The sequence below is a fragment of the Falco cherrug genome, chromosome Z, assembly GCF_023634085.1.
Source record: "Falco cherrug isolate bFalChe1 chromosome Z, bFalChe1.pri, whole genome shotgun sequence".
Lineage (NCBI taxonomy): Eukaryota > Metazoa > Chordata > Aves > Falconiformes > Falconidae > Falco > Falco cherrug.
In genome coordinates, this window is record NC_073720.1 from 82243498 (window position 1) to 82251662 (window position 8165).

Here is an 8165-nt window from a genome sequence, read left to right on the forward strand (position 1 = left end):
TGGCAAAGCAATCATTTTCTGTGATGACAATATTGCAGGATGCTGACTTGCCATCATCAGAGACTTGGGCTTGCAGTAAATAGGAATCTGGATTTATTCTTAGGATGAAATAAAAACATTTTAATTTTAAAAGTCTGAAACTTTCCTCACAGAACACCTGTTTCTGTATTATAAATCACAGAAATATCCAAAAAAGGAGGGTGCACCCATATATCATTTCAGTTATTCCAAGTACCAGAGAAATGATGCAGGCCCATTCTTAGGTTTTGCTTGCTTGAGACACAGATAAATAATCCACCTTCCCAGAAAGTCAGACAAAACAGACAGATGTTATCATATCAAAATAAAACATTAAAAAAATCTGCATGGGCCTCAGTGAATAAAACATCTACTTTCAAATAATCTTTTGTTTACAGCTTAGAATCAAATTCCAATTAAGTGCTATTTTATAATAAAACAAGAAAAAAATATATGGCACTGAACAATTTTAAATTGCTTCAGAGGCAAGGGCCAGCTAAACCACAAGCATTGTAGGTAAACTACAAAAGAAAAGGTTAATCTCAAATAATATCTTTAGTAATGAATGATGTGTGGTGCAGTTGATATCTTTTGCCTACTTTAGCATGTTAGAATAAGACATATATAAGATCTTTAGACCTATAGGTGCTTAGCAGATACTAGGACACATAGGCTTTGGTGATTTTATTGCTTGGCTTTTGTCCTTTCGCAGGAGCTTTAGAAGAGGCTAATATAGCCTTAAAAGCCTCACCTTCAAGGCTGATGGATGGAAACATTAAATTTCTTGGAAAACAACCTGGTTTGTTTTTTGGGTTTGGGTTGGTTTGTTGTTGGCTTTTGGGTTTGGTTTTTTTTTTTTTTCCCCCTCCAAGTATGGCATGCTGATGGAGAAAAAAGAAGCATTTATCACTCTCAAAAGAACATCCTGTTTGATGAGGGGTGAATGTCTTGGCGGAGCACCTAGGATTCAGCTTTGGATCAGCAAGGAAAGTTTCTTGGTTTTATTGTCAGACAGGTGGAGTGTGGGGCCTTTTAACCACAGCAAGCAATGCATAAAATAAAATTGCTTCAGAACAACAAGAAATTACAGTGCTGTTGCTGGAGTGTATTAAGGCTCTTTGCAGTGTCCCCATGTAGTCCAGTGACTGCACTTAGAAAGGTTGTTCACACAAGAAGCTGAACTTTGGAGAAGGACTCGTACCGTACCAGATGCCCCATACTCCAGATCTCAGCACTGGCTTAGACAGATCTTTTTTGCACAGTTATAGTGGAAAACATTCATCTAATAAACACGATTGGTTAAAAGGCAGAACTTAAGTATTGAAATCCACTACTGTATATCTTCTTGTTCCTCTTACAGTGTTTTGTGTTTAAAGATTTGTTAGTTTGCAATTTTATACCACACATCACTTAGTGCTACGAAACTGATGAGGGGACTGGAGCATCTCCCTGATGAGGACAGGCTGAGGGAGCTGGGCCTGTTTATCCTGGGGAAGAGGAGGCTGAGAGGGGATCCTAGCGACCTGTACCAATATCTTAAGGGCGTGTGAGTGCCTAGAGGACGGGGCCAGGCTCTTTTCAGTGGTGCCCAGTGACAGGGCAAGGGGCAATGGGCACAAACTGCAGCCCAGGCAGTTCCACCTGAATACGAGGAAGAACTTCTTTGCCTTGGCGGTGGCAGAGCGCTGGCACAGGCTGCCCAGAGAGGCCGTGCAGGCTTCTTCTCTGGGACATTCCAACCTGCGGATGCGATCCTGTGCAACCTGCTGTAGGTGACCTGCTTCAGCAGGGGGTTGGACTGGGTGATTTCCAGAGGTGCTTCCCAAACCTCTCTGCAATTCTGTGATTCTGCAATTCACACTCACAACTGGCATGCTTCTTTTATGTCTCCCACTCCCTAAAGTTTAATTTAGATTTATTTTAAAAACAGGTCCATCACTAAATCCCATTGTGATCACCAGAAAGGTTGGTATATGCTGATGCTCTGAATGTTCAGGCCATGAAAGCAAGAGTCCATGTTGGTCCAGTACAAGTATGTGGCAAAACCAAAAGTTTATCATGGCATTTTGAACCTCAGAAATGACCAACTATGGACATATTGTGTTATGTTTAATATCATAACTGGGATATTCATAGTTGTGAGGGTACCAAATAAAAGAGCTATAAAAAACAACGGTTTGGTTATATATGTCTTTTTATGAATAGCTGGCACAAGGACCTGTAACATAGCTGTGGTGTGAATATGCGAGACCTCACATTGCTGGTGACTATGGAAGATTAAATTAATTGTTCTGTATTGCTGCCTGATATGAGTTTGGCTGTACCTGCTTCAGACCTGAGACTCTCTGGCATCCATATCCTATATAAATGTCCCTGTGGTAATCATCTGCTTTGGATAACCCTCCATGAGCTGCGGGTATGAAGTAACTTTCAGCGTTTTGGGACAGATCATTTTTGCTCTTATGCATACTGTGCAAAAATAGAGAAAGAATAGAAAATCTCTCATTTTCCTCTTATCTCAGTGAGAACTAATGTGTCCTCATCCATTTCAAATAACTCAAATGCAGTTGAAAACAGTTACAGAAGAAGCTGTAAGAATTAGTATGGAATGAGGCAAACTAAAGGCAAATTTTAGGGATTGATATATTCTGCCAAATCAGTTTACAGATAGTAACTATGACCTTTCTAAACAAAGAAACAACAACAACAAAAAAAAAATGGGAGCGAGGAGGCTACACTATAAGTGAAGGACGAAGAGAAGGAAAAAGTTGGTTAGGAGGTCAGTACTGGGGCTTGTACATCTGGGTGACTGAAACTTTTAAGCCATCCTACACATCTGACGACACAAATCTTTCCAGCAGGCCTATAAATGGCAGTCTCCAAATTCATGTCTCCACTCCGTAAAGATAGTTCACCTATAAAAGAACATGGACAAGTCAACAGACTGATGAGTACATAATTTCCCTGTGAGGTTTGCTTTAGAAAGACAGGCAGCAAGATTCAGGGATGAGAAAAAGAAAGAGCTTTTAGCTACTTTGAGTTTCTGGGAGAGGAAAGTAAAGTAGGAAAAACTTGGGTGTAGAGGTGTATGAGAAAAATAGCTGTCAAGCTTCACTGCTGTTTAACAGCACACAGAGAGTTGAGGCCATCTTTTATGCCATCAAAGCTTTCATCAAGGCAACTGGCCAAATTAGAAACCAGTTAGTATGGTAAGGACACAATGGGTTAATTGTCTGCTATGCTGCACACCCATTTACAATCCAGTCATCAGATTCCCTTGTTTTTTCATTAATTTCATTATGACTATCTGGACTGGGTTCACTGCTAGACATTTGAAGGATGATAAATGGTTTAGATAACTCCTTTATCTCTCCTTGCAAATACTAAGGGATGAACCAAACACATAGTTGACCCACACTTAGCCCCCCCCCCAAAAAAAAAAAGAAAATATTTAAAATATCATTTTCTGACAGTAGTGTAGTATAATGAAAACAATAAAAAATATATTGTGCAAAGAAGGGAAAGAAGAGTCAAGAAGGAAAGTAATTTATGTGTGTATACATATGTGTATGTGCATGTATGTGTCTGTTCAGAAATGTTGTTCCTATTTGACTCCCTCCAACATCAGCTGCCAACGTTAAGTACTCCAAGTTCTTCTGGACTTGAATGATGCTTTGTTCATGTTTCCAATAAGAAGACATTAAAATCTTATAACTCAGAAGCAGATCATATTTTTTTTTTTTTTTGTGGTCATTTTTGCTTTCAGTCTACTGTTAAAGACCACTCATTGGCTTGATACAGGTTGAACTCTTACCATTTAGCAAAATGGGTAACAATGAGTTTGTAAGTCAGTTTAAAATGTTGTGGTCCTGGCTTTGAAACAATAGCCAAGATACCAAAGAACTAAACATGTGGGATGAAATTTTACTTTAAGCATTTGCAAGACTGTCTGAAGCTCTTTGCTCTAGCAAATGGGCTTTATAGTACAGCTGAAGCATGATCAGCTGAATTTATTGTAACAGCTTGTCATGATTTAACCCCAACCAGCAACTAAGTACTATGCTCTAAGCAACTGTGCTAACCGGCCAGGTTATATGTATATATGTATATATAACGTAAATAGTTGAGGGGAGAGCATGAATGCGGTCCCCCAATACCACAGTATCCCCAATATGCAGTTGAGTTTCCCACATTTGGGGAAATCTCAGGGGTTAGCACATCTGGAGTGCAGGGGATGAGCCTTGCCCACAGAACACCATCAGCCTGATCATGGTGTCCCTCCTACCAGGGAAAATTTTTACCCTGATGCTTACCATTTCTCACTTCAAGGCACTATTTGTGTGAGGGATAGTGTTAAGAAGCATGTTAGGAAAAGAAGTATTAAGAGAATATGCTGCTCTGTGTGACTCATGTCTCATGACCACCTTTTACTGACACCAGAGTTATTTGGTACCTATACGTTACCTTGTGAGTGTGTTATTTTCTGTGAAAGTTTGATTCTGCTGTCATCACTCAGGCAGTACTCACCCCATGTCATGCAGAAATCTGATAATAAGTGCATGCAGTATATATGCTACATATCTTGTTAATTCAAGCATAGAGGCAGATATTCAAACAGCTCTTATTTTGCTCAAGTCAGTTGATACAAACTGCAGTGATTTCAGTGCATACTCAATAGCTGGTTTTACAGATAATGATTATTATAATAATTGCATGCACAACATATGCAGTACTACAGTATTCACACAGTAGATTTCAAAGCATTATATGACTTTATATTCCAATATAGAATGCAGAACTAGGGACACGAGGTATTAAACCTTTAATCAAAAAATAGGTACCTTTCTTGATGACATTCAATTCAAAACATAAATACAAACCACAGCATTTCACAAACAAGACATTTTATCAAGTATGATCACGTCTAAACTAATTATGCTGAACACCCTAATTGTCACTAGAGCTTTCTAAATCTTTTAATTTTGTTCAAATTCTATTTCCAGTAAGATGTAATGCTTTTGCTTTGTTTTTGCTAAACCTTTTTACAGTTTATACATGTGGAAACATTCACAACAATGAAACTGCATAGACATTCACTAAGCATAGCATAAGCTTGTTTGGAAACAGTCTAAGTAACCACTTAGTAAGTAACCACAGTTAGCTGTATGCACAGTAGTCCTTATTTTAACAAGTATTATTCATCATAAACTACGGCAGAGAAAGCTACCATTAAGCACATGAACAGAAGTTGGTAAACTCTTGCAGGGTGTAACAGAACATGCAGATTAAAAAGATAAGGGCAGTCATGATGTGAAAAAGAAGCCACATTGCTAAGTCATTTAACTAATTTGGAGTCAATATGGACATTTAAATTTGAGTAATTATGATACTGCAATTGCTACTTTAAAAGAAGCTAAGTGACCTAAGATTTCAGTAATCCTACTGTTTTTTGGTCTAATGACTATTCTGTCTTAGCAAAAGATGCAAATGTAAATAACATAGTGTAATCAGTAGGTTTATGTCTGGAATAAAACACAATATGACCACCTGGTACAAGCAGGGGTACAGGAATCTTCTACCTGGGATGCAATACAAGAAATTGTATCGTGTTGGGTTTACACAGCAAAGCTTTGGTAGCAGGGGAGCAGCAGGAGTGGCTTCTGTGAGAAGATGCCAGAAGCTTCCACTATGTCCGATAGAACCGATGCCAGTCAGATCCAAGATGGACCCACCCCTGGCCAAAGCTGGGCTCATCAGCAAGAGTTTGCATCTCCATAATAACATACTTAAGGAAGGGTAAAAAACGCTGCCTAACAGTAGCTGGAAGAGATGAGTGAGAATACGTGAGAGAAACATCTCTTCTAACACCAAGGTCAGTGCAGAAGGCGGGGAGGAGGTATTCCAGACAGATTCTCCTGCTGCCCATAGGGAAGACTCTCGTGAAGTTGGCTGTCCCCCTGCAGCCCATGGAGGACCCCATGCTGGAGCAGATGGATGTGCCTTAAGGGAAGATGCAGGCCATGGAGAGCCTGCACTGGAGCAGACTCCTGGCGGGACCTGCAGCCCCATGTAGGACCTATGCTGGAACAGTTCATTCCTGAAGTACCGCACCCTGTGGAAAGGACCCGTGTTCAAGCAGTTCATGGAAGGACTGTCTCCCCTGAGAGGAGCCCCATGCTGGAGCAGGGGAAGAGCGTGTGGAAGGAAGGAAGGGTGGCAGAGACAGAGTGCGATGAACTGACTGCAACCCCCACTCCCTGTCCCCCTGTGCCACTTCAGGGGGAAGAGGCAGAGAAATTAGGATTGAAGCTGAATCCGGGAAGATGGTAATTGGTAAGGAACTCTTTGTCCTTATTTCAACCCCTGAGCTTTTAATAATTTAATAATTTTTTCTCTCCTCCCTTCTGTTGATAGAGCAGCTGGGTGGGTACTTGGTAGCTCGCCAAGGTCAATCCACTACAAGTATTTATAGTTATTTACTTACTTAAAAGTGGGATGGACAAGCTCCCACCAGTTCTGGTTCCGTCCATCTTAGGAAGCTGCACACTCTGTGTCTTGCTGCAGTTCCCATAACGTCATCCTACTTCTGACCATTTGACTGTAACTCAGGTCCTAAAGGGGGCACATCCCAAACAAATTATAAGTTTGTCTTTAATCACAGAGAAACCACAGAAAATAAAAAAGAAGAGAAAAATTCCAAAAGTGTAGTGAAGATGAAGACAATCTGCACCAGATGAGGATGAGGTCCAGTGGTGAAGTCTATGATACTTGGAGTTGCAGGACTCAATTTGTCTGGCAGAAGAAACATATTCTTGCTCTCTGTGCATACCTTAATGTACTACATAGCTCTTCAGATAAGTATCTTCATGTTTATAAACCACTACTCACTTTAAAATTGAAATTTTGGTATCTTTCGGCACACTGAAAGTACTGCTTGATCATTTGTCCATCTGCATGTTCTATGCCAATTTTTCTACATATTGTCTAATTTGAATATTTTGTCAGCTATTTTCTGTCAGAAAACCCTTTCTTTGTTATCATAGAATTGTAGAATCATAGAATGGTTTGGGTTTGAAGAGACCTTTGAAGGTCATCTAGTCCAACCCTCCTGCAATGAGCATGGACATCTTTTAACCAGAGCAGGTTGCTCAGAGCACTGTCCAGCCTGACCTTGAGTGTTTCCAGGGATGGGACACCTACCACCTTGCTGGACAATCTCCAGTGTTTCCACACCCTCATCATAAAAAAATATCTTCCTTATATTTGGTGTAAATCTACCCCTTTTTAGTTTAAAGCCATTACCACTTGTCCTGTCAGTACAGGCCCTACTAAAACGTCTGTCCCCATATTTCTGATAAACCTAGTTCAAGTATTGAAAGGCAGCCATAGAGTCTCCCTGGAACCTTCTCTTCTCCAGGCTGAACAAACCCAACTGTCTCAGTCTTTCTGCATAGGAGAGGTATTCTGGTCATTTTTGTGGCCCTCCTCTGGACTTGCTCCAACAGGTCCATGTCTTTCATGTACTGAGGTCTCCAGAGCTGGATGCAACACTCCAGGCAGGGTCTCACCAGAGCAGAGTAAAGGGGCAGAACCACCTCCCTCAAGCCCTGCTGGCCAAGCTTCTTTAGATGCAGCCCAGGACACAGCTGGCTTTCAGGGCTGCAAGGTGCACTGCTGGCTCGTGTCCAATTGTTCATCCACCAGTACCGACAAGTCCTTCTCTGCAGAGCTGCTCTCAATCCCCTCAGCCCACAACCTGTCTTGATACTGGGAGTTTCCCCAATCCAGGTAGAGGGCCTTGCACCTGACCTTGTTGAACCTCATGAGGTTCACATGGGCCCACTTCTCAAGCTTGTCCAGCTCCCTCTGAATGGCATCCCATCCCTCCAGCAACCAGACCACACAGCTTGGTGTCATCTGCACACTTGCTGAGGGTGCACTCGATGTCGCTGTCTGTGTCACTGGTAAAGATATTGAACATTACTGGTCCCAGTGTAGACCATGACAGACACCACTTGTCATTTATCTCCATCTGGACATTGAGTTGTTGACTGCTACGCTCTGGACACAACCATCCAACAAATTCCTCATTCACTGAGCAGTCCATCCATCAAATCCGTATCTGTTCAAATGTTGTGGGGGACTGT

The 8165-nt window shown here is 41.2% G+C and overlaps 1 non-coding gene across 1 annotated transcript; it reads right to left on the reverse strand.

The window, feature by feature from the left end:
• Positions 1-4143: 4143 nt before the first annotated feature.
• LOC114015416 (U1 spliceosomal RNA) lies at positions 4144-4314 on the reverse strand. Its single transcript, XR_003559329.1, has one exon. It is a non-coding gene; the product is annotated as a U1 spliceosomal RNA (small nuclear RNA).
• Between the last annotated feature and the right edge of the window lie 3851 nt (positions 4315-8165).